The following is a 24223-nucleotide window of genomic DNA, read 5'->3' on the forward strand; positions in this document are numbered from 1 at the left end:
ACGAAAAGTGGTTCCGCATTGTTGCAAATTCTGTATATTTAAAGGCAATATCTTCATATCCAAAAAAAAAAAAAAACATTGTGATGTGGTAACAAAGATTATATTAGCATTTATTTGCCGATGACTTGCATAGGTCACTGCTGGTTAGACAGCCATCCCAAAGTTATACTGCTAAAACATTGACATCAGACCATATATTTGTGAGTGAAGAAGGATGATTAAGTAGTGTGGGCACTAATCTATGACTTGGGAGACATAGATTAAATTTCATGCACTGCTGCAAACACCCTGTGTGACCTTGGGCAATTCACTTAACCTCTCTTTGTCTCAGTTTCACACCTGGAAAAATGGGGATAAAAGCGCTTCCCAATAGCATAGGAGTAGTGTGAGGATAAATGTTAGATTGTGAAGTGCTTTGAGATCTACTGATGAAAAGTGCTATATAAGAGCCAGGTATATTTGTTTCTGTATAAAGCCAAGTACAATATGGGCCATCTCTCTTAACATTTTGTTATTTGTATTACCCCAGTGCCCAAACGGTATAAATAGACCTACAGATATAAGACAAGACAGTCCTTGCCCTGGATTAAGGCTCTGAATCTGCAAGCACACAAATTACTTTATGCACATGTAGAAATCCCATTGAACTCATTGGGACATCACAGGAGCAGTTGGCCTTGAGGAGGGATTTGAAGGAATAGCGATAAAGACAAGCTAAGGAAGGGCATTCCATGTGTAGAGGGTGACCATAAGAAGAGCTCAGAGGAGTGGACAAATAGCGAATTGAGGCTGGCATTGTTTCAGGGGGAAAGGATGCAGTGCAGCAAGAGAAGATTCCAATGCGGCCCATTCTTGCAATTTTATTACAAGATTAATGATCTCTGGGGTAAAAATAGCTTGGTTGAACTCAGTGGGTGTTTTGTCTCTGAATCCAGTGGGATCAGAATTTCACCTTGGTGTTTCTTTAAGCCCCAGCTCCTTCAATCATATTTGTGAGAGTCTAATCATTAATTTCAATTTTTAAAAAGTTTCTAGCCTTCATTGTTGTGAGAAAAGGCTTAAAAACATCAACCCTAACAGCTCACAAACAAAAGGGCATATAACAAACCCCACATTTTTGAGGCCCGACTCATGACTTTTGAACACTTGGTGTTGGCAGTGATGCAATAATAGATAACTAGTGAGGGACAAAGATGTGAAGAGTCTTGAAGGTCAGGATATAGTCTGAATACAGTGAAGATTTGAAAGTTTCTGAAGCTGCATGTATGGTAAGAGATTGTGGTGTGGAGCATTCTCTCTGCTCCTCATATACAGTGGGATCCATTGGAGTAATCTGAGAGGCTTATGTTTTGTAATCAAGAATTTGTGTCTGGGACACGGCCAGTGTTAATCATAAGCAACACAATGGAGTGCTTGAGGTTATATGCCCTTTAAGAGACAACTCAGAGTCTCAGTAGTGTAGACATACCTGGGGCTACAGGGATCGATGCAGCAGGATTGATTGAGCAGGCTGTGGAGATCCACTCAATTGATCCTGGAAGTACACTCTGGTCAACACCATTAATCCACCTCCCCCCGAAAGGAGTAAGGTTGCACCGACCAGAGGGTGTCTCCTATCGACGCAGTACAGTGCTGATGCCATGGTACAGCAACATAATGTAGCTTGCGCATCTCCTGTCGACCGCTGGCGGCAGTGTAGACCAGGCCTCAGAAACAAAAGCCTTACTTCTTCCTTCCCCTGCAGCCCCAGTAGTGAGACCATAAGAGGAAATGAACAGAATTTTTTTTTTCTTCTGCCCAAAAAATCAAGGTTCAGAAAGCAGATCCAATTTGTAGGATCAAATCCTCTGCTGTTGTAAAGTGGTGCAGCTGCAATAAGGGCCAACATTCCAAAAGAGCTTGGGGGCCAGTTTTCAAATGCTCAAAAGTCACAAGTTGATCAGATTTTCATAGTGCTTTGTATCCAGCATCTTCAGTACACCCAGATTTTCAAATGTGTCTAAGTCAACTGAGCTGCCCTAGTTCACATCTGAAGATACTTTAGCCCACTATAGTTTCCATTCTACTTATGCCTATGTGCACAAAGAAAAGTCAATTATATGAACTACCTTTACATGAACTAGTTACTTTGCCCATTTCATTCATGTGTATTAACGTTCAGTAGTTTCTGGTACAAAACCATCAGTGGCAAAACTTTTTAACACATAGTATAGTAACTTGTTTATCTGAATAGAAAACACCATCATTTCTAACCATATAGTACTCTTTTAGATGTCAACACGATGTGTAAAATTCACACATGTGAAGTGTAACCCTAAAGCAGAAAACAGTGGCCCAGTCCTAGAACATTTACTCATATAAGTAGTCCTTATTCACATGAGTAGACTTGTGCCCAGGGGACTTCATGTGAGTAAGGACTGTGAGAACAGACCCTAGAATTGAATGAAGTGTCCACATCACAAAAAGTGGATATACTACTGAAGATTCAACAGCTGTTTAGATCAAATAGCATTGTGATCAAATAACTGGCTAACATAGCTGATTGTTGAAATAATGTTAAAGGTCTAATTTAACTCTTTAAAAAAAAAAAAAAAAAATTCAGAGGCATTGGCAAAAAAACCTAATATTTCAACTTTTTGGATAAAACCTTTCCTCACCGCTAAGGCAGTGCCTTTAATTTCCAGGACTCTAACTCTAATTTAAACAAGATATTCAGAAAATATGTGATAGCAGGATTGATCAGTCAAAACACACTGAACATTCTTTTCTAATGGATTGGGAAATAATTCATCTTTCAAAATAGCTCTTTTGTATTGTCCCTAGGCACTCCCCTTTGTTCTAATAGTTTCCAATGGGTCTGGAGAATTAAATCAATTTTTGTTACACTACAGTTTTGTTCTATAGAGATTTAAGTAAAATATTTGCTTATCCATCTATTCCATTTAATATATTTGGGTAGAAAATTGGATTTTTTTCTACCATAAAAAGTGTATAAGCAATGATCATTTTCAAAGGATGCTGTACAATAATTTAAGCCCAATGTTTACTTTTTAAAGTTTTGCAAGGTCTGATAAAATATTTTTATGAACTAAGAAAACACCAGACAAACATTGTGTTTAAAACACCACGGTATTTGCTAATGTATGACAATAAAACAGCACCGGTGTAGTTTCATTGCTGCAGCTGAGTGAGACTACAAAATGTAAACACCATAAAGTGCCATGTCTCAGCTTCCTTCCTCTCATGCAGCAAGGTGAGAGCCATGAGCTGCTACCACTGAGGATGGAGTGGATGGTCAGGCCTTCCATTGGCAAGGAAAGGAGTTGGTTCTGGACAAGGTTTAGAGCCATCTCACGAAAATAATGTTCCTGGATTTTGAGGGCTCTCCAAACACGTGCACCTTTTCTGCCTTTGCTCTGCCTTACAGCTGCTTCTCCCTAACAACCCTTCAAGTTTTCCCATCAGCAGCAGGAATGTGGGTCCCTTCACCCACATAGTCTGAGCAGACAGCCTGGTGGAAAGCAGTGGGTATACCTCTCTTTCCCATAAGCAGAGATCCAGATAGCAGAGGTGGCTCAATCTCTCTGCTCCAATCCTTCTTTGGTGAATACTGCCCATCGCACAATTGGAGCAGCCTCTGCCAGCATTCAGGAAGTATGGCAGAGTCTGCAAAATGCAGAGTTGTTATCTGAAATACAAGTGAGTCTAGCCTCAATTCAGATCTGAATCTGTATTTTTCACCCTCAGTAGCTTAAGGGTGGCTATGGCGTTTTGGTGTTAGTCTATCAAAAAGGTAAAAGCCTCTTGCAACATTCAGATTGGGTTTCAGGTTCTGATCTAGTGTTTTGGTTCTGGCCTGTATCCAACCTAAAGATAAACAATTCAAATAAAGGAGTTAAAAGAAAGCAGTTTGAGTTTTACTGTATTTTTTTTCTTTATAAATGTAAAATGTTTTGACTGGAAAGAATTTGGAGCAGGAACCATCTTTGTTGTGTGTACAATGCTTAGCACCAATGCTGACTGAGGTATTTAGATATTATAATAAATTTGGGTATCACAATTTTGATCTCTGCATTTTAAAGTATCTGGAAAATGTCACCACTTGATGGCATCAAAGAATCTTATAATATGTAACACAGAATTCAAGACTAGAATAGTCTTAAATCAGACGTAGTAGGCTTTAAATAAACTAAACTGTGATCTACGCTATACATGTAAACTCTAATTATCTACTTACCAAATTTTAGAGCTACAAAGCTCAGAGTCTGTAATATAGAAATCATGGATTTTGCTATTAGCAAGGTTTCTATTCTTACTCAAATATGAAAAAAAAATATTTTGCCATATAGTTTGTTTAAATAAGATTAATTGCTTGGTAGTGTTTGCCTTGCTGAAAAAGAAAATTATCTCTGCCTCAACCATTCCAAATGTACTCTAATAAAAACAAGACCTTTCAATATTCCCTGTGCATGTGGTACAATTCCAACCAGGTCTATGAATAATTTACCAGCTAATGATCTCTCTTCTGTTTATGAAATAATACTCTTAAAAATAGTAAAGCAGGACATAAGCAGTAGCCATATGTTTCTCCTCCAATTCCAGCTAGACAAATGACCTGAAAATTACTGTTGCAAGAACTTCTAAAACATATGGTTAAGTACAGGGAATTTGTTAACTTCTTGTATTTGATCCAAAAGTTTCCAGTTATCAACAAAAGATGGCATACCAACCCAATTACTCCTGATATATTCCAGTCAAAACTGATTCCAAGTGACCATAGTTGTGGGGGTGTATGTGGTTTGAAATAACAGGAATCACTGGAAAATGTAGTGTAAATAAAAAATGTAGACCATTTACATATCACATCCAGATAAATGTGTCCCAGTGTGCTGAATATGCTTTCAACAGGAAGTAAGAATTTTAGGCATTCTACCAACACTGATTTCAAGCCATCATAAACTATTTGAGGTACGTTTACTTTCCAGCATTACAGAAAACTTCTGCAACAGCTTATTTGTTTCATTTGTCAACAGAGTAGAACAAATAATACTCATTTCTTATATAAGATGATAAAAATGTACCAAATCATTTTGAATTACATTTTTGAAAATGATTAATTACAGATGTATTTTGATGCAACATCCTTGTACTGTTAAATAAATATGAGGCTACAATTAACAGTCTGAACATTGGTACACTACGCATGTTGTACCAAGTATTTTAAGCACATTAGGCCTAATCCTGTGCTCTTATTGGCAGAAACACCCAAACCCTGTAGAAAAGTCAATGTGTTTTTACAGCATGTTTCAGCCAAAGTATCTCTAAGTATTTTCCTTAATAGTGAGCAATGGAAAAATAATGATATAGGGGTAGCAACAATAAATCAGAATTCATGGAACTGCTAGGGAGGAAAATGCATGAGACATTTTTAAAATTCTTCATTTGTTAGTGTGAATATGAAATACTAAGTTAGTCATCTTAAGAAGCTATATAAACAGAGCTAAGGATCATATTCCCCTACATTATGTCAGCATATCAGTCTGCGTCAATCTGTAGTATATTTTGTAAGAAGGGGGTTTTTACTAAAGAACTGTTAGTTATTTTAATAAAACATGCTATTCCCCAAATGGAATATAAATATTTATATCTCTTGATATTGTATTTATTCTCAGTCAGTGTATTGGAAAAAGCCACTGCTTAATTGCCTTGTATTTAGGTTCCATCTGTTGCCAGTGTTGCAAGTTCCTTGGGTTGCGAGAGATTAAACCACACCAAATAACACACACACACACACACACACACACACACACACAAACTACTGAGCTGCACGCCCTTTGATAAATCACAGTTCTGCAGACGTTTCTCAGGCATACTTCCCACTGGGTCAAAATCTGCAGTCTTTAGTGGAGCAAACTCCATTACTAGATTAGGGATCTCAGAATTTGATCCAATAGGAGTTTTGCCTTAGTAAGCACTGCAGGACTAGACTCTTAAGAAATTGTTCAGTGAGGTAGGCCCAAATCACCTACTATGGAGGTGGGTGACAAAAATCCCCCAAAGTCTCTAGAGTTTTTGTTTCTGGCCATTTCCTACTAGTGAACTCTTATACTAAGGGCCTGTTCTAGTTACCAGTGAAATCAATGGAAGCTTTAATTGAAGAGAAATTAATGAATCCTTAACAAGAAGCAAGTGTTTAAAAAAACTGTTTAACATCCAACTAAAATCCCTTCTCCCAATTGCTTAACTTTTAGTTTCATGACTCTTGGATCTCACAATTTCACTAGTCCTCCATTTATAACCATGTGTTTAAGGGCAGACAAGACCTGAATTTCTACTGTTAAAAACAACAACAAAAACACTTTTATTTAACAATATCTTCTCAGGCCTTCTCTATATATCATGAAGAAGAAAAAAGGGGGGAGTTACCAGCCCCATTCTTTTGTACCTTTGCAGACTACCTTTAAACATAACATGCAGATTCATAAAGGTAAAGGTGGTTCTGGTATTTGTGATTGAATCAGGCTGACTTGGGAAATGGGAAATAGTCATCATGATTCGTTTTTCCTAAACCTAAGATTAAAAACTGAACTCAAGTGCTTTTTCCTTATCAGAACAAACAGTGATGTATTTCAACATACATAGGAATTTCCAATATTAACCAACCTGTAAACTAAGGGAAACATTTTCTCATAGCTCAGGAATCACTGCCATGGCAGATCATTTATAAGACAAAGGAATGTTGCTTGTTGAAATTTAATCCTTAATAATAACCATGAAGGGGTCAGATGGAGAAGGTTGTTCAACAGAGCTATTGTTTTGTCAGTTCCCCAGTTCATACTTATATGGTTTGTTTTCATTAGAATATTAGTGGCAACTACTATAGTGATACTGTTTCCGAACCATTCAATAAACACTAACACTAGTTTTCCTTGCCATTCTTACACCTTCTTTCAACTAAGCTGCAATGGAAATTTGAAAAGGTGTTTGTATTTATATAATACAGAGAGAGAGAGGGAAATAATCTAAGGCATCTTTGCCATGAATTTTAAATAACCAATTAATCTAACTAAAGCCAGCAGCAACCCTCCCCTATAACCAGTGGTCCGTTGTATGTATTTAGATGGAATATTAAGGCCCAAAGAGTCAGTGTGTTAATATAACCCAGTCCCTGTCCAATATTAAATGGTTTCAAACAAGTCAGGGTTTGGTATACAGAAACCTCAGCCTGCTTTAGTATACCATGACAGACACATAATTAAACATCCTTTTAACCCTTTATTAAAGATACATAGAAGAAGGAAAGACAGTTAAAGCATCTGAAATATAAAATATTAAGTCCCTCATATTAACAACGTGCCTTGTTCCCTGTAGCTGGAAAGAGTTTTCAAAAGGGGAAAAAAAAACGTATGTGACAGTCTCTTAGATGGTATTAAAGACAACAAAAGTGTCCTATTTGAGAAAAAGAGAAGTTAGCTAAGATGGACTGAAGCTGTCAGTGTTATAGTCTGATTTTGATTCCTAAATGATATATACATGCAAAAGGCAGAGAGGAAAGAACAGCAACAATAGAAAATGGAATCTTCAGGCTCTCGTCGTACAATTAGACTTTAAGGCCAGAAGGGACCACCAAAAGGGATCAGCTAAGTCTGACCTATGTATTATGGGCCACCAACTTCACCCAGACATTCAATCCAACAACTGAAATTAGACCAAAGTATTACAGCCCACAAGAGATTAGTGTTATGTGCTACTGGCAGAGTATAGGAGGGACCAAGGTGCACCAGTGCCTGAGGACCCTACAATGGCAGGGAAATGATTAAGTGATACCCAGGTAATCCTAACAAGTTATTCCCACTCACACACTGCAGAGAAGGTGGAGAACCCAAAGCTCATTGCCACTCTGGCATGAGGGAAAATTCTTTCTGAACCTCTCATCTGACAATCAGTTAGCCCCTGACCAGGTCAGCAAAAACCAGCCAGGCAAACACCTCAGAGAGAGAGAATGCTCAGTGTCAACTCAAAGAGCTCTTGCCCTTCCTGCCCACTGTCCCATTTCCAGCCCTGGCAACCCCTTCACAGGAAGGAGATATAATAAAACCTCCCAGAATACATGGGGGGAGGGGGGAATGTCCTTTCCAGACCCCCTGGAGGTGCCCAGCTGACCTTTTAGGAATAGAAACCAGAAGTGAGCCCCCGGGCTGTTTGAGCCCTGCCTCCTCCCATCACTAGCAACCCTGTCATACAATTACACTCAAATTTCTCCAGCTCTCTCTTAAAACCAATTAAGTTTGCCCCCACAACTCCTATTGAGAGGCTATTCCAGAACCTCACCACTTTGGTGGTTAGAAACCGTCTAATTTCCAGACTGAATTTGTGTGTGGCCAGTTTATATCCATTTGTGTTTGTGCCAACATCGTCTTTTAGCTTAAATAGTTCTTCACCCTCCCTGGTATTTTCCCCTCTTTTTTCACAGCCACACCACATTGGTGGCTCATAGTCCTCTTGTTATTGACCCACACAGCCAGATCTCTCCTACGTTACTTTCAACCTCCATCTTGTAGCACAAAGTCGTCTTATTAGACCATAAGTGCAAGCCCTTCCACTTTGTATTATTTAATTTCATCCCATTTCTGTCACTCCAGCCTCCAAGATCATCCAATTGTTCTGGCTGTTGACTCTCACTTGCAACCTCACTGCTGGAAAAACAGGCACAAACACACAGTCTTATCAGCCACTCTGAAACCTGGCAAACTTGCATCAGGCTGTTCAGGGAATTTCTTTTAGCTTCCTCTTTCTGGTCACAGGCTCACAGCAGTGTTGCAAACTATGCAGTCTTGGCCAACTAAGCCAGATTCTTGTTAGACAGAAGGGAAAAGGAGAGAAATAGGAAAGAGAAGAAATAAGGTAAGGAAGGAAAAGGACACGTTGGGTGGGGCAGAGGGGGAGACAGTCTCACAACCCAGGTGGTATTTGGAAATCAGCTGAAGCCAGTAGTAGTAGCGAAGTCATCTGTCCCCCTCTCTCTGGCCCTGACTGGTCAGGACATCTCTCAGGATGACACAGGCCCAGGGTCTCAGGAGATGGTGGGGGTGGCAGCCATGATGGTGAAGCTTGCTCTAATTTTTCTACCAAAGCGTTTCTTTAAGGACCCCAAAATGAAGTGATGGATCGAATAGCCCATCCCCTCACTATTTTGTCCACCAATAGATCTAATTTCTTACACACCAATTTTGGGTAATTGATTTTTCTATCTCTTACTGTTCTTGTTTACCAGGTATGATCTTAACACCATCCTTTTTTTTTTTTTTTTTTCAACAGGTCTAATTCAGTCTTCTGTCTCTTTTTTGCACCTTTTCCCCATAACATTTGTTGCTATGGGTTCTTATGACATCTTATGAATTTACTCATTTTTTACAGCTGATCTTGAAATTAGGATAGATTTGTAGGCCTAATTCTCACAACAGGTCCTCAGAGCACCCTTCCTCTTCCCAGAAGCCTGAGTGAACAGTGAGGCTTTGCAACATGCCAGATGTTGTCAAACTCTGGCTGTTTCTGAACACTTTCCATTTCTGGACTGGGAATCTGAAGATCTGGGTTCTAGTTCCGATTTGGTCATTGACCTGTTGGGTGACCTTGGGCAAGTCACGTTCCGTCTCTGCCTCAGTTTCTCCACCTGCAAAATAGGAATAATGATGCTGATGTCCTTTGTAAAGTTCTTTGAAATTTACTAATGAAGAGCATTTTATAAAAGCTAGGTATTCTCCTTATAAATATATTTTTGGCACAAAGTTATTTTAAAAAAAAAAAAAAAAAAAAAAAAAAAAAAAGGCCCAAAAATATGTTGCCATGGCTAAACAGAGTAAAAGAGGCTGTTAGAGACAAAGACTTCCTTTAAAAATTGGAAGTCAAATCTTAATGAGGGAAAATAGAAAGGTGCATGAACTCTGGCAAATCAAGAGTAAAAGCATAATTAGGCACGTTATGAACTTGAAGAACAACTAGAAAAAGACACACAAACCCAACAGCAATTTTTTTAAGTACATCAGAAGCAGGAAGCCTGTCAAACAGTCATTGGAGCCATTAGATGATGGAGGTGCTAAAGGAGTACTCAAGGAAGATCAGGCCATCAAAAAGAAGCTAGATGAATTCTTCACTGCAAAGGATGTGAGGGAGATTGCCACACTTGGACAGCTTTTCAGATTTGTCACCTGAAAAGAATGGTGCAAGATTGATGTCAATGGAGGTTTTGGAACAAACTGCTAAATTAAACAGTAAGTCATCAGAACCTGATGGTATTCAACCAAGAGTTCTGAAGGAACTCCAAATATGAAATTGCAGAGCTACTAACTGTGGTATCATAGAACTGTAGGACTGAAAGGGACCTCAAGGGGTCTTCTAGTCCAGTCCCCTGCACTCAAGGCAGGACTAAGTATTATCTGGACCATCCCTCACAGGTGTTTGTCTAACCTGCTCTTAAAAATCTCCAATGATTCCACAACCTCCCTAGGCAATTTTTTCCAGTGCTTAATACCCAGACAGGTAGTAAGATTTTCCTAATGTAAATCCTAAACCGCCCTTGCTGCAATTTAAGCCCATTGCTTCTTGTCCTATCCTCAGAGGTTAAGGAGAACAATTTTTCTCCCTGCTCCTTGTAACAACCTTTTATGTACTTGAAAATTGTTATGCCCCTCCTCAGTCTCTTCTAAACAAACCCAGTTTTTTCAATCTTCCCTCATAGGTCATGTTTTCTAGATCTTTAATAACTTGTTGCTCTTCTCTTCTCAATTTGTTCACATCTTTCCTGAAATGTGGTGCCCAGAATTTGATGCAATACTCCAGATGAGGCCTAAACAGTGCAGAGTAGAGTAAAAGAATTACTTCTCGTGCCTTGCTTACAACACTCCTGCTAATACATTCCCAAATGATGTTTGCTTTTTTTGCAACGGTGTAACAATCTTGACTCATTTAGCTTGTGATCCACTATGACCCCCAGATCCCTTTCTGCAGTCCTCCTTCCTAGGCAGTCATTTCCCATTTTGTATGTGTGCAACTGATGGTTCCTTCCTAAGTGGTGTACTTTGCATTCATCCTTGTTGGATTTCATGCTATTTACTCCAGATCACTTCTCCAGTTTGTCCAGATCATTTTGAATTTTAATCCTATTCCCCAAAGCACTTGCAACCCCTCCCATCATAGTATTGTTCACAAACTTTATAAGTGTACTCTCTATGCCATTATCTAAATCATTGATAAAAATATTGATCAGAACTGGACCCAGAACTGATCCCTGCTGGACCCCACTTGATATATCTTTCCATTTTGACAGTGAGCCATTGATGATTACTCTCTGGGAACGTTTTTCCAGCCAGTTATGCACCCACTTTATAGTAGCTCTATCTAGGTTGTATTTCCCTAATTTGTTTATGAGAAGGGCATACAGGACAGTATCAAAAGCCTTACTAAAGTCAAGATATACCACATCTGCCGCTTCCCCCTCTCCATAAGGCTTGGTACCCTGTCAAAGAAAGCTATTAAGTTGGTTTGACACAATATATTCTTGACAAATCCATGCTGACTGGTATTTATCACCTTATCTTCTAGGTGTTTGCAAATTGATCGCTTAATTATTTGCTCCATTTTCTTTTCGGGTACTGAAGTTAAGTTGATTGGTCTGTAATTCCCTGGGTTGTCCTTATTCCCCTTTTTATAGATTGACACTATACTTGCCCTTTTCCAGTCTTCTGGAATTTCTTCCGCCTTCCATGACTTTTCAAAGACAATAACTAATGGCTCAGATCTCTTCAGTCAGCTCCTTGAGTATTCTGGGATATAATCCATCAGGCCCTGGTGACCTGAAGACATCTAACTTGTCTAAGTAATTTTTAGCCTCTGATCCTACCTAATTTTCACTGGCATTCACTATGTTAGATGTCCAATCACTACTAAACTTTCTGGTGAAAACTGAAACAAAAAAGTAACTTAGCACTTCTGCAATTTACATGCTTTCTTATATTGTTTTCTGATGTTATGATGCAATAATGTATTATGTTGGATAAAACTGCTCTTTAGAGACATTAGACCTACAAAGAACTGGCCAAGGGGCATGGGTACAAAGTGAAGTACAACAGCAAAGTTATCGTTGGGGAAATCTGCCTCAGAAGCAGCCAACATGTTGACGTGTGTTAAATAGCAAAGAGAAGGAAATGAAGAGTTGGCATAGACTAGGAGAAATAGATACTTAAATTAGCCTCTGTACTAGATGACTGCTGGATAGCTAATGTGATGCTGATTTTTTTTTTTTTTAATTTCCAGGGGTGATCCAGGAAATTCCAGGCTACTAAGCCTAACTTCAGTACCAGGCAAATTGGTTGAAACTATAGTAGAGAACAGAATTATCAGATATAGATGAACACAATATGTTGAGGAAGAGTCTATGGCTTTTGTAAAGGGACATCATGCCTTATCTGTCTACTAGAATTTTTTGAGAGGGTCAGCAAACATGGGGACAAGGGCGACCCAATGGATATAGTGTTCTTTGACTTTCAGAAAGCCTTTGACAGGGTGCCTCACCAAAGTTCTTAAACAAAGTAAGAAATCATGGGATAAGTAGGAAGGTCTGCTCATGGATCAGTAATGGATTAAAAGATGGGAAACAGAGTAGGAATAAGTTATCAGTTTTCACAGAGGAGAGTCAAATAGCAGGGTGCCCCAAAGATCTGTACTGGGACCTGTGCTGTTCAACATATTCACAAATGATCTGGAAAAGGGGGATGAACAGTGAGGTGGCAAATTCTGCAGATGATACAAGATTACTTGAGATAGTTGAGTCCAAAGCTGACTGCAAACAGTTACAAAGGGATCTCATGAAAATGGGTGACTGGGCAGGAAAATGGCAAATGAAATTCAATGTTCATAAGGGCAAAGTAATGCACATTGGAAACCATAATCTCAGCTATACATAGAAAATGATGGGGTCTAAATTATCTGTTACCACTCAAGAAAGAGATCTTGGAATTATCATTAATAGTCCTCTGAAAACATCTACTCAATGTGCAACAGCAGTAAAAAAGCTAACAGAATGTTAGGAACCATTAGGAAGAGGATAGATAAATCAGAAAATATCATAATGCCACTATATAAATCCATGTTATGTCCACACCTTGAACACTGCATGCAGTTCTGGTCAGCCTATCTCAAAAAAAGATATATTAGAATTGGAAAAGGTACAGGGAAGGGCAACAAAATAATTAGGGGTGTGGAATGGCTTCTATATGAGGAGAGATTAAAAAGACTGGGTCTTTTTACCGTGGAAAAGAAATGACTGAAAAGGGATATGATAAAGGTCTATAAAAATAATGAATGGTGTGGAGAAAGTGAATGTGTTATTTATCACTTCACATAACGCATGCACCGGGGGGAATTAATAGGAAACAGGGTTAAAACAAACGTTAAGGAAGTACTTCTTCACACAATTCACAGTCTGCTTGTGGAACCTGTTACCAGGAGATGTTGTGAAGGCCAGAAGTATTGCTGGTTTCAAAAATGAATTGGGTAAGTTCATGGAGGATAGGTCCATCAATGGCTATTAGCCAAGATGGTCCGGGGCATGACCCCATGCTCTGGTGGTCCTTAAGCCTCTGACTGGTAGAAGCTGGGAGTGGACAAGAGGGGATGAGTCACTTGATAAATTGCTTTGTTCTGTTCACTCCCTGTGAAGGATCTGGTACCAGCCAATGTCAGAAGACAAGATACTGGGCTAGGCTGACTATTGGTCTGACCCTGTATGACCATTCTTTTGTTCTTGAATTTTATATTTTTATTTGTATATTTTTATGATGCCTAATATTGTTAATCAGCTCACTCATCCCCTTAATGCTCATTGTGAATTAAGGTATATGGCCCCATTCCAGCAAAGCACTTATGCATGTGCATAAATAATTGAAGCACATTAGCAATCCCATTGACTTCAACAGGATTACTCACGTGTTTAAAATTAGGCATGTACATAATTGCCTTTCTGAATCAGGGACTCACTTTGCAGGCCACCTACTACATTGAATGGAAAATATCCCCCTTGACCCCCCTTTATCCACCTTTCAACATGCCTCCAATGTATTACGAAGGCTCATATGCATGCACAGTCCTAGTATCTCCTTGTGTTCCAAAGTGATTGTGTCTATGATATTGGGACCACAAACCTGGTCAATGAAACATCTTATGCTGATGTTGTAGTGTATATACATCCTTGGAGCCAATTTAATATTCAGGTATCTGCAATCTGCCTGTCTATTTGGAGCCTGAATACCATGGTGGTCCTGTTCAGGCTGAGTATTACACCCACAGAGGAAGTGGAGCATGTATACCTGGGGCCAGATTCCCAGCTGGTGGCAATGGATGTATGCCCTTCTACCACCTGAGAGTGGCCCTGTGTTCAAGTTTGGAATCAGCATAGTAACAGTTGATGCACTATCAGAGTGTTAATTTTGCATCATGCTATATCTGTGCATTTTCCCTTATGTAAACACAGACCTCCTCAAACTTAGCAATACCCCATGCCTTTCTAGCCTGTTGCATCTCTAGCACTGCTGGGAAATGTGTAAATTATATTGTACATTTTGCTGTGCCTTAGAAGAATAAAGCCTCCTAGATCAACCTTCTTAAAACACTCTCATCTTGTTGTTGAACTTTGCCTTAAATACGTTTAACACAATCTGAGTGTGAGTGTGAGAGAGCGAGCACATGAACGAACACGCACTACAACAAGGACCCTCAATGAAAAGCATTGGGCCAGATACATCCCAGATCTAATTTGAATGGAATCAATGGTGCACCCCCAGAATGAATTTTGCCCATTCAGTTCAAATGTTACATTTGTATGGTAAATTGAAAGATGTGTATTTGAAATACACAGGTAAAATCAGATAAAATGTGCTTATTTATTATAAAATGCCTTAGACTAATTTTCTTTAACTGGAATAAGTAAAATTCCCACTTACTGTTTAAGTTAATAATTAAAAGACCTTTCCCAAAGGTTAACTGAGTTGAGTTATTCATCTTAATTTAAAAATCAATGTACTAAGGATAAAAAGATATATTTACAGGCTGTAGCATGATGAATCAAGAAAATTAAAATCACCAAACTTTTAATGGCTGTATCAAAAAAAAAAAAAAAAAAATTATAACTATGCTGCATACCATTAGCCATCCAACCCTCTCTGTGCCCCTCACTTTTTTATGTAGTTTTCTATGGAAGTCATATCTTTACAAATACAAATCAGACAAATAATACAGTTTTTTCCAAAACCCTGTGGCTCTGCTCCAGAGGAAAAAAGCAGCCTTTTACACGATTAGATGCCAGCGCACAAGCAGGGCTGCATTCACGTTTTCTACCTACCTTAAGGTCAGATGAGTTGTCAGTGAATGTGTCAGCCAATAACTGCTCCCACACAACTCTCAGGCACCCAGATGAGAGCAGTTTCAGCACAATCATTGTTAGCCATCTTGAACAAAGATCAGACCATGGAGGGAGAGAGGGATTTGGAAGAAGTGACAAAGGGAAGTGAAGTGTCTGTTTCCCATTGACTTTGAATGGGAGTTGTGTGCCTAACTTCTCTTTGCTCTTTTGAAAATCTCCCTTGAACATCTACACCTAGACAAATACTACAAAAGCATCACTAAACATCCACTAAATTTAAAATGATGACATATTGCAAGAATACCCAACTTGTATTGAGTTTAGCATTATGCAAAAACATCTCTGGTTTCCTTCCCTGTCTAAAAATGCTCAGTAGAAAAATAGGATACTCCAGAAAGTGTTTCTGATGTCAGGTTTTACAAAAGATGGCTATTTCCTGTCCATGTGATATTATATGCAGCTTCAGACCTTCACTTCTGTTAAATTACATTTCTTCATGCTACAAACATGCACAGACATTAGGTAATATTCTCTAGAAATAGAGAATTCTCCTAGTCTATGCCAACTGTTCATTTCCTTCTCTTTCCTATTTAATTCATGTCAACATGTTGGCCCCTTCTGATGCAAATTTCTCCACCAATAACTGTTATTGTTCTTCACTTTGTATGCATGTCCATTTGCTACTTGTTTGTAGGACTAATGTCTCTACAGAGCAATTTTATCCAAGATAATACATTATTGCACAATACATTGCACTATACATTGTGCATTATACATTGCACAATAATGTATTGAGAATAGGAAAACAATGTGACATATTATGATATTTGAATATAGGATTGCTACACAGTGTGGAGAAGACTAATTCCTTAGCACTGTCTCGTCTGTATGAGAAGTGATACCTGGGGAAAGATTGATTCACCACTTCACGTTGTTAAAATTGATACAATTCCCTATTAAACACCACCTCTAACTAAATCCCCCAATATTTTTTTGCACTTATATAGTAACACTTTTGCACAATTTGGGATAAGGATCAAATACTGGCAGCTTCGTGGAGATGACCAGATATTTGAAATATTTATGTATTTAGATTTAAAATAATAGATGTCCATCATAACTAATGATACGATAAAATCCCAGCAGCATTTAAGTAGTAATTTCAACAAACTCAGCCAGCCAAATACCAACAAACTACTTTCTACCTGTTTATCATTATGGGAAGCATCTCCTCAACCCACTCCAAAGAAAGAGCCTATCAAACAGATGTCTTTGCAGTGTGTCTGGAAGGTCATCAAATTCCAACTATTTCAGATCAAGAAGAGGAACTAGTTCCAGAGTCCTCAGAAAAACTGGCCTGCCATTCCATACCCTTTCTAGTATAATGAGGTGTTCTAGCTCACACACACCAGCTGACAGATGATGTGGAAAAAAGCTAAAGTACTCAATTTTTTTTGCCTATATCTTCACATACAAGGTCAACTCCCAGACTACTGCACGGGGCAGCACAGAATGGGGAGGATGTGACCAGCCCTCAGTGGTGAAAGAGAAGGTTCAGGACTATTTAGAAAGGCTGGACATGCACATGTTCATGGGGCTGGACGAAAGTATCCAATGGTGCTGAGGGAGTTAGCTGATGTACTTGCAGAACCATTGGCCATTATCTTTGAAAACTTGTGGCGATTGGGGGATGTCCCGAATGACTGGAAAAAGGCAAATATAGTGCCCATCTTCAAAAAAGGGAAGGAGGAGGATAGGGGGTCAGCCTCACTTCAGTCCCCAGAGAAATCATGGAGCAGATCATCCAGGAATCCATTTTGAGGCACTTGGAAGAGAGGAAGGTGATCAGGAACAGTCAGCATGGAATCTCTAATGGTAAGTCATGCTTGACCAACCTGATTGCCTTCTATGGTGAGATGACTGGCTTTGTGGATGTGGGGACAGCGGTGGATGTGATATACCTTGACTTTAGCAAAGCTTTTGATTCAGTCTCCCACAGTATTTTTATCAGCAAGAAGAATGGGTTGGATGAATAAACTATAAGCTGGATAGAAAGCTGGATAGATCATCAGGCTCAACGGGTAGTGATCAACAGCTTGATGTCTAGTTGGCAGCCGGTAACAAGCAAAGTGCCCCCGGGGTCGGTGCTGAGGCTGGTTTTGTTCAACATCTTCATTAATGATCTGGAGGATAGGGTGGATTGCACCCTCAAAATGTTTGCAGATGAAACTTAGCTGGGGGGACTGGTAGATATGCTGGAGGGTAAGGATAGAATACAGAGTGACCTAGACAAATTAGAGGATTGGGCCAAAAGAAATCTGAGGTTCAACAAGGACAAGTGCTGAGTCCTGCACTTTGGACAAAAGAATCCCATGCACTGCTACAGACTGGGGACCAACTGGCTAAGCAGCAGTTCTTTAGAAAAGGACCTGGGGGTTACAGTGAACAAGAAGCTGGATATGAGTCAACAGTGTGCCCTTATTGCCAAGAAGGCTAACAGCATACTGGGCTGCATTAGTAGCAGCATGGCCAGCAGATTGAGGTAAGTAATTATTCCCATCTATTTGGCATTGGTGAGGCCACATTTGGAGTACTGTGTCCAGTTTTGGGACCCCCACTACAGAAAGAATGGGGACAAATTGGAGAGAGTCCAGCAGTGGAGCACATGACTTATGAGGAGAGGCTGTTTAGTCTTCAGAAGAGAAGAATGAAGGGGGATTTGATAGTAGCCTTTAACTACCTAAAAGGGGGTTCCAGGGAGGATGGAGCTAGGCTGTTCTCAGTGGTAGTAGATGACAGAACTAGGAGCAATGGTCTCAAATTGCAGTGAGGGAGATCTAGGTTGGATATTAGGAAATACTTTTTCACTAGGAGGGTGGTGAAGCACTGAAATGGGTTACCTAGGGAGGTGGAGGAATCTCCATCTGTAGAGGTTTTTAAGGTGCAGCTTGACTTAGCCCTGGCTGGGATGATTTAGTTGGGGTTGGTCCTGCTTGAAGCAGGGAGTTGGACTAGATGACCTCCTGAGGTCCCTTCCAATTATAATCTTGTATGATTCTATGACTGCAGCTGTGGTAGGAAGGGAGATTTGTCTGAAGGTAATGCTACTGGATCAGAAGCTGAATCATTATTAAATTCCATTGTTCCTGATTTGAATAAATGCTAAATAACTGTTGTAGCTAACATGCTCTCTTTTTCCAATTAATTCTATGCCTGTAATATAGGTGTAATATTAAAAATTATAATAAAAGTCAGGGTTTACATATTTAACTTTACTGCTTGTAGTTTGGTTTATTAATACCTCAGTACAAAGTTCATAGGCCTTTGCAAAGAAAGTTGGGTCTGATTCATACGGATTTTTCTCTCTTGTCAATAAATATGTATTAATTGATATGAAGTGTGTTGTGGGTGTGGGGGGGTTAAGTATAATAGGTACACTGAGGATTTCAGTGTAACATCAGATAGAAATCACTGGGGAGATTTCAAAGGCACAACTGGGAGATAGGCACCTAATGGTTAAGCTGGACACCATGTGTCCTAATACTAATCATTGTCAAAAAACAGGCAAAGAATAGTTGTGACTCTGTGAATTCTTTGGGACAAATTCTACTCCATTACACGTGTGCAAACACATTTATTTCAATAGGACTGCGTGCATGGAACTGAGCAAACTTTGTCCCTTCGTAACCACTAATATTCTTGGCCATTTACAGTCTATAACCTGATGATAACAATATTGTAGGTTTGTGTCAGGAATGTAATTCAGTCATTTCAGTGCTTCCTGTCTCTGTCTCTGTGGACTAGTAAACTTTGCTTCAACAGTATGGCTACATTATCCTAGGGTTTCTCTTTTTTTTTTTTTTTTTTTTTTTGGTATTACTATGCTGTTTTTCTTTCTTTTGAGCACTATGAGTCATTTCCTTAAGTTTTTGTTGGTTTGGCTGCAGCATTTTAGGATAGCAGGTAACTGCCAATGATCCTCTTCTCCATTTTTGCTTTTAATTCTTTTGGGTACTAAAAAGATTTTTTTATCCTGCCAGTTATATCCAAGGCTGTTCATGTAATCAACACATGGGGCCAGATCTTCAACTGATGTAAATCATCCTAGATCCATTGACAGCATAACTTCATTGATTTAATGATGTTTATACTAGCTGAGGGTCTAATTTAATCAGAGTATAGACAAAGTCTTTGCTGACTACTAGAGCTGTTTTCCTTAGCTTTAAAAAAACCAGGTTCTACAGCCAAACTGTAGAGAAGAAATGTTAAATATTGTCTCCTTGAGATGCATTTTGACTGCTCAAGGATCATTCAAACTTTTTCTACATCTCCAAGCCTCAGAACAGAAGGATAAGAAACAAAGCTGTCAGTACAATATAGCCACACATCTGTTCTTGACACCCATACAGTGAATACTTCTGTATTTCACTCCTCTAATTTCCTCCTGGACCTTACACAGACTCATAAATATAGTTTTAATGGATGACTCAGCTGGTGTATGTAAACAAACATTTTAAATAAAGAACTGATCACATTTAGATGCGATTATGAGTAGTGAGGTTTTGGAATTATATCTGACACGTGAAACTACAGATTCCATTACCGACTGTTACTGTAGACAAAACATACCTATTGAAGTATTCAATTATTTTACAATACTTTTATCAGTGTTGGTCATATATTTCAATGTCTGTAACTAATGATCTTTTGAGGGTTTTTCTGAACAGGCAGATATATCTTTAATAACAAAGGAATCCTCTACTGCTACCCTGCCACTTACCTAATTTCTCAGTCCTCTAGCTCCTCTCTATAGACTTGACTTCTTCATGGTTCCCCTGGCTCTTCATTTAGCCCTCACCCTGCTTATCTTGACCTTCTGTTGTCTTCATTACTTTTTCCTCAACTCCCTGCTGTTTCATCACAGACTCCTTTCTCAGCCCTTATGGCTGTTTTGGTATTAATTGTTGCTGTTAATTGTATAACATTGCTGCCATAAAATTTGTTGGTTATAAGTTTTTTCTTGAGCTGAACACCTCACCAATTGCTGTATTTGGCCCTGCTGTGACCATTACTGGAATACTGAGTCCAGTTCTGGTTTCCACAATTCAATGCTGCTGATAAATTGGAGAAGGTTAAGAGAAGCGCAGTAAGAATGATTAAAGGATTGGAAAATATGCCTTATGGAAAATACTTTCTCTTTGTTCAGCTAAATAAACTGAGCTCCTTGAGTCGTAAATCAATCCTCAAATCACAGTCTGTAAAGTACACAAGTGCACAAATACAAAATGGGGAATAACTGGCTTGGCAGCAGCACTGCTAAGAAGGATCTGGGAGTTGTGGCGGATCCCAGCCTCAACATGAGTCAACAATGTGAAGTTGTTGCAAAAAAAAAAAATGCAATTTTGGGTTGCATTAACAGAGGCATAGCATGCAAGTCATGGGAGGTGATCATACTGCTCTACTCAGTGCTAGTTAGGCCTCAGCTGGAGTACTGTGTCCAATTTTGGTCACCAATGTATAGAAAGCATGTAGAGAAACTGGAAAGGATCCAGAGGCGAGTGACATAGATGATCAAAGGGACAGAATGCATGCCATAAAAGCAAAGGCTGAAGGAACTAGGTATGTTTAGTTTGGAAAAGAGGAGTTTCAGGGGGACATGATAGCAGACTTCATAGACTTGAAAGGCTGCCATAAAAAATGGAAAAAGGTTGTTGTTTCTTGCCACAAGAGGCAATGGAATCAAACAACAGCATAACAGATTTAGATTAAATCTCAGAAAAAACTTCCTAACTGTAAGAACAGTAGGACAATGGAACAAACTACCTAGGGAAGTCATGGAAGCTCCTTGACTGGGGGTTTCAAAAAGAGGCTGGATAGCCACCTGTCTTGGATGATTTAGACACAACAAATCCTGCTTCTTAACAGTGGGTTAGACCAGATGACCCTTGCAGTCCTTTTTAACTCTATGATTCTAAATACTCACATTGGATTAAAAAATGTATTAACAGGGTGCTCTTCAATCTAGCAGACAAAGATTTAATCCAATGCCTGGAACTTGAAGCTAGACAAATTTAGTCTGAAAGAAAATAAAGTGCATATTTTTTAACAGGGTGGGTGATTAACCATTGGAATAACTTACCAAGGGTTATGGTGGATTCTTCATCCCTGGTAACTTTTAAAGCAAGACTGGATGCTTTTCTAAAATATATGCTCTAGTCCAACAGTAATTAATTCTGGAACATTCTATTGCCTGTGTTATGCAGGAGGTCAGACTAGATGATCGCAGTGGTCTCTTCTTGCTTTATAATATATGAATAATAATCCTCACAGTACCCTGTGAGGGGAAATGTTTTATCTAATTTTTACAAATGGGGGAGTGAGGCACAAAAATGTCTAAAGCTTGGCTTTCAGAGAGATGCTGAGTTCAGCTGAAGTTGAAAATCTCTGAAAATCAGGCAGTAAGGGTGGGATCCACATAGGAAATTAAGTGTTATGACACTGAGCATCACCGTGGCTTAACTTTTAGGTGTCTAGAAAATCACAGGAACAACCCTGTGATCCCCAAAGCTAAGTTGGCCCGTAGGCTCTCTATTCAATGAATAGAAGAGGAGAGGCACCTAAGAATGTGAGCCACAAAAGCCAACACGCTAGGCTCAGAGCCACCTAAGATAACCAGAGGGAGATGCTGATGAGAAGGAGGTGCTACATCCTGCCCTGCTTTCGGAGCTAGGCACCTAAGTCGGGGTTGCAGGAAGGTGCCTAGCTCTGTTTTGCAATCCATGCATGGGAAGCCCTCACTGGAGTGAGGTGGCTTAGGTGCTTTAAGGCATTTCTTGCGGAAATAAGTTAGGCACCTGCCTCGCTCCACACAAAACAGCTGGAGGAGGTGCTGATGCCAATCTTATAACTTTTAGTTCAATGGCTAGAGCATTCACCTGGGATATGGAATCTCCCTCCTCTCTGCCAGAGGAGTCATAAATGGTTAAAACAACAAGAGTTCTGAGGCACTTTAAAGACTAACATATTTAATTTTAGCAGGCATAAGCTTTCGTGAGGCTCAGCTCACTTTGTCAGCTGCAGAGGTAGAAATGAGAAACATGGGCTCATCATATACATATACAAGTGCATAGAGCTCAATGGGAGAGGTGGATGAAAGCCGGGTACCTGAGGTCTAATGACAGTCATTGCAAGAACAGTGGAAAGACAAAACCTTCAAACTGAGGAGATTGGTTCTAACTCAGAAAGAAATTCAGCCTGCATATTAAGAACTATAAGCTGCCTGCAATGTCCAGTGGGGTGAGAAAAGCTGTTTGATTCAAATCTTGCTTAGTCTGAAAGTGTAGGATTTAGAATGCGTTTACTTTTTATTTTCTTAGGTAATTCTCTCTGACCTTTATGTTTACCACTTATAATCACTTGAATCTATCCTTCTGTAGTTAATAAACTTATTTGAATGTTTTATCCTTACAAGTGAGTTTGTCTAAAGGCTGGTGCATGTCCACTATTCTTTGACAAAGTGGCGAACTAATTAACGAGCTTACACTACTCAAGATCTTCTCTTGAACAATACAAGACAGTACATTTCTGGGATGCAAGGCTGAGGGTTTAGGGGATTTGCTGGTGTTTTCCTGTGTATGATTCCTGAGTGGTTTAGAGCAGGGATTCTCAATATTTTTCTTTCTGAGTCCCCCCATCATGCTATAAAAACTCCAGGGCCTAATGAGGGGGGCGGGGGGGGAGGGGGGCCACCGGGTTGCAGTGGGGAAAGGGAAGCGGGGCTCTAGGCTTCAGCCACTGGAAAGGGGGAGTTGGGCGGTAGACTCGGGGCTTCTTCCCACATGGGGGAGAGGCTGAGGACTCTGTATTTCACCTGTAAATGGCCAAATCAAAGTGAACAGAAGATATGGCATAGCAGCGTGAAGGAAAGGAAAAAGAAGAGGAGGGGAGCACAGTTGTTCCCCCTTCACTGTGGAGTCAGTATTTAGCTTCACAGTGCAGCTGCTGCCATGAGATGGGTCATAAATCTGCTATGTAGTGGTTCTCTCTGCTCTGCTACTGCTCCCTTTTGTTCCCAAGACCTAGTACTGGACCCAAACACTCTATAGCAATGATCCTCCATGGATCCAAATTTTGCGGGTCCATGAGATTTGGATCATATATCAGAATTCATGGATCCTGCTTAATTTTCCCTTCATGGTGTCCATTTCACCCCCATTTGTGTATCATGCAGTGGACTTTCTATATAGGTTAGGTCAGATTAAGCTATGTCAAAAGTCCCTTTTATTTATTTATATAGCTATGTTTTTCTAAGATTTGTAGTTATTATGTATATATGTGGTAAGGAAAAGACTAGAATGGAAAAAAAGGGAGGAAAGAATGTAGGAAAATAGGAGCAGTATACCAAAATGAGAAAGATCCTGTTATTCTTTTCTTTGATCAAGCTACTAGCCACACAAAAATGGCCAGCATAAGTTGTTTGCCAAAGTCAACTTCAAGTGATGTTCTCTAGCCATCAGATCCGATATCTGCCAACTTCCTCTCGTTCTCCATGTGTATCCACATACAATATTGTTTTAACCATTAAGAATGTGGTTTTCCACTTCGATTAAGTTCTCTGTGTAACAGACATTTTATCTCTCTGTTGAAATATATGGGAGAAATAGAATATAATTTTATACAGTACACATGACTCTATGCTGTATATATAATCAGTAAAAAATTATAATCACCAAAACTGGGTGGGGTTTGTTTGGTTTTTTTGCCAATTTATGTGGACTTAAATAAAGAAGGAAAGGGTCTTCTTTTCAT

At 39.4% G+C, this 24223-nt stretch overlaps 1 long non-coding RNA gene across 1 annotated transcript in view; it reads left to right on the forward strand.

The window, feature by feature from the left end:
• Positions 1-24223, forward strand: part of LOC137156205 (uncharacterized) — a 34349-nt gene that overhangs the window by 9204 nt on the left and 922 nt on the right. The window lies entirely within an intron of this gene.

Source organism: Emydura macquarii, unplaced genomic scaffold, assembly GCF_026122565.2.
Source record: "Emydura macquarii macquarii isolate MOO-44397 ecotype Brisbane River unplaced genomic scaffold, CSIRO-AGI_Emac_v2 contig_1390, whole genome shotgun sequence".
Classification (NCBI taxonomy): domain Eukaryota; kingdom Metazoa; phylum Chordata; order Testudines; family Chelidae; genus Emydura; species Emydura macquarii.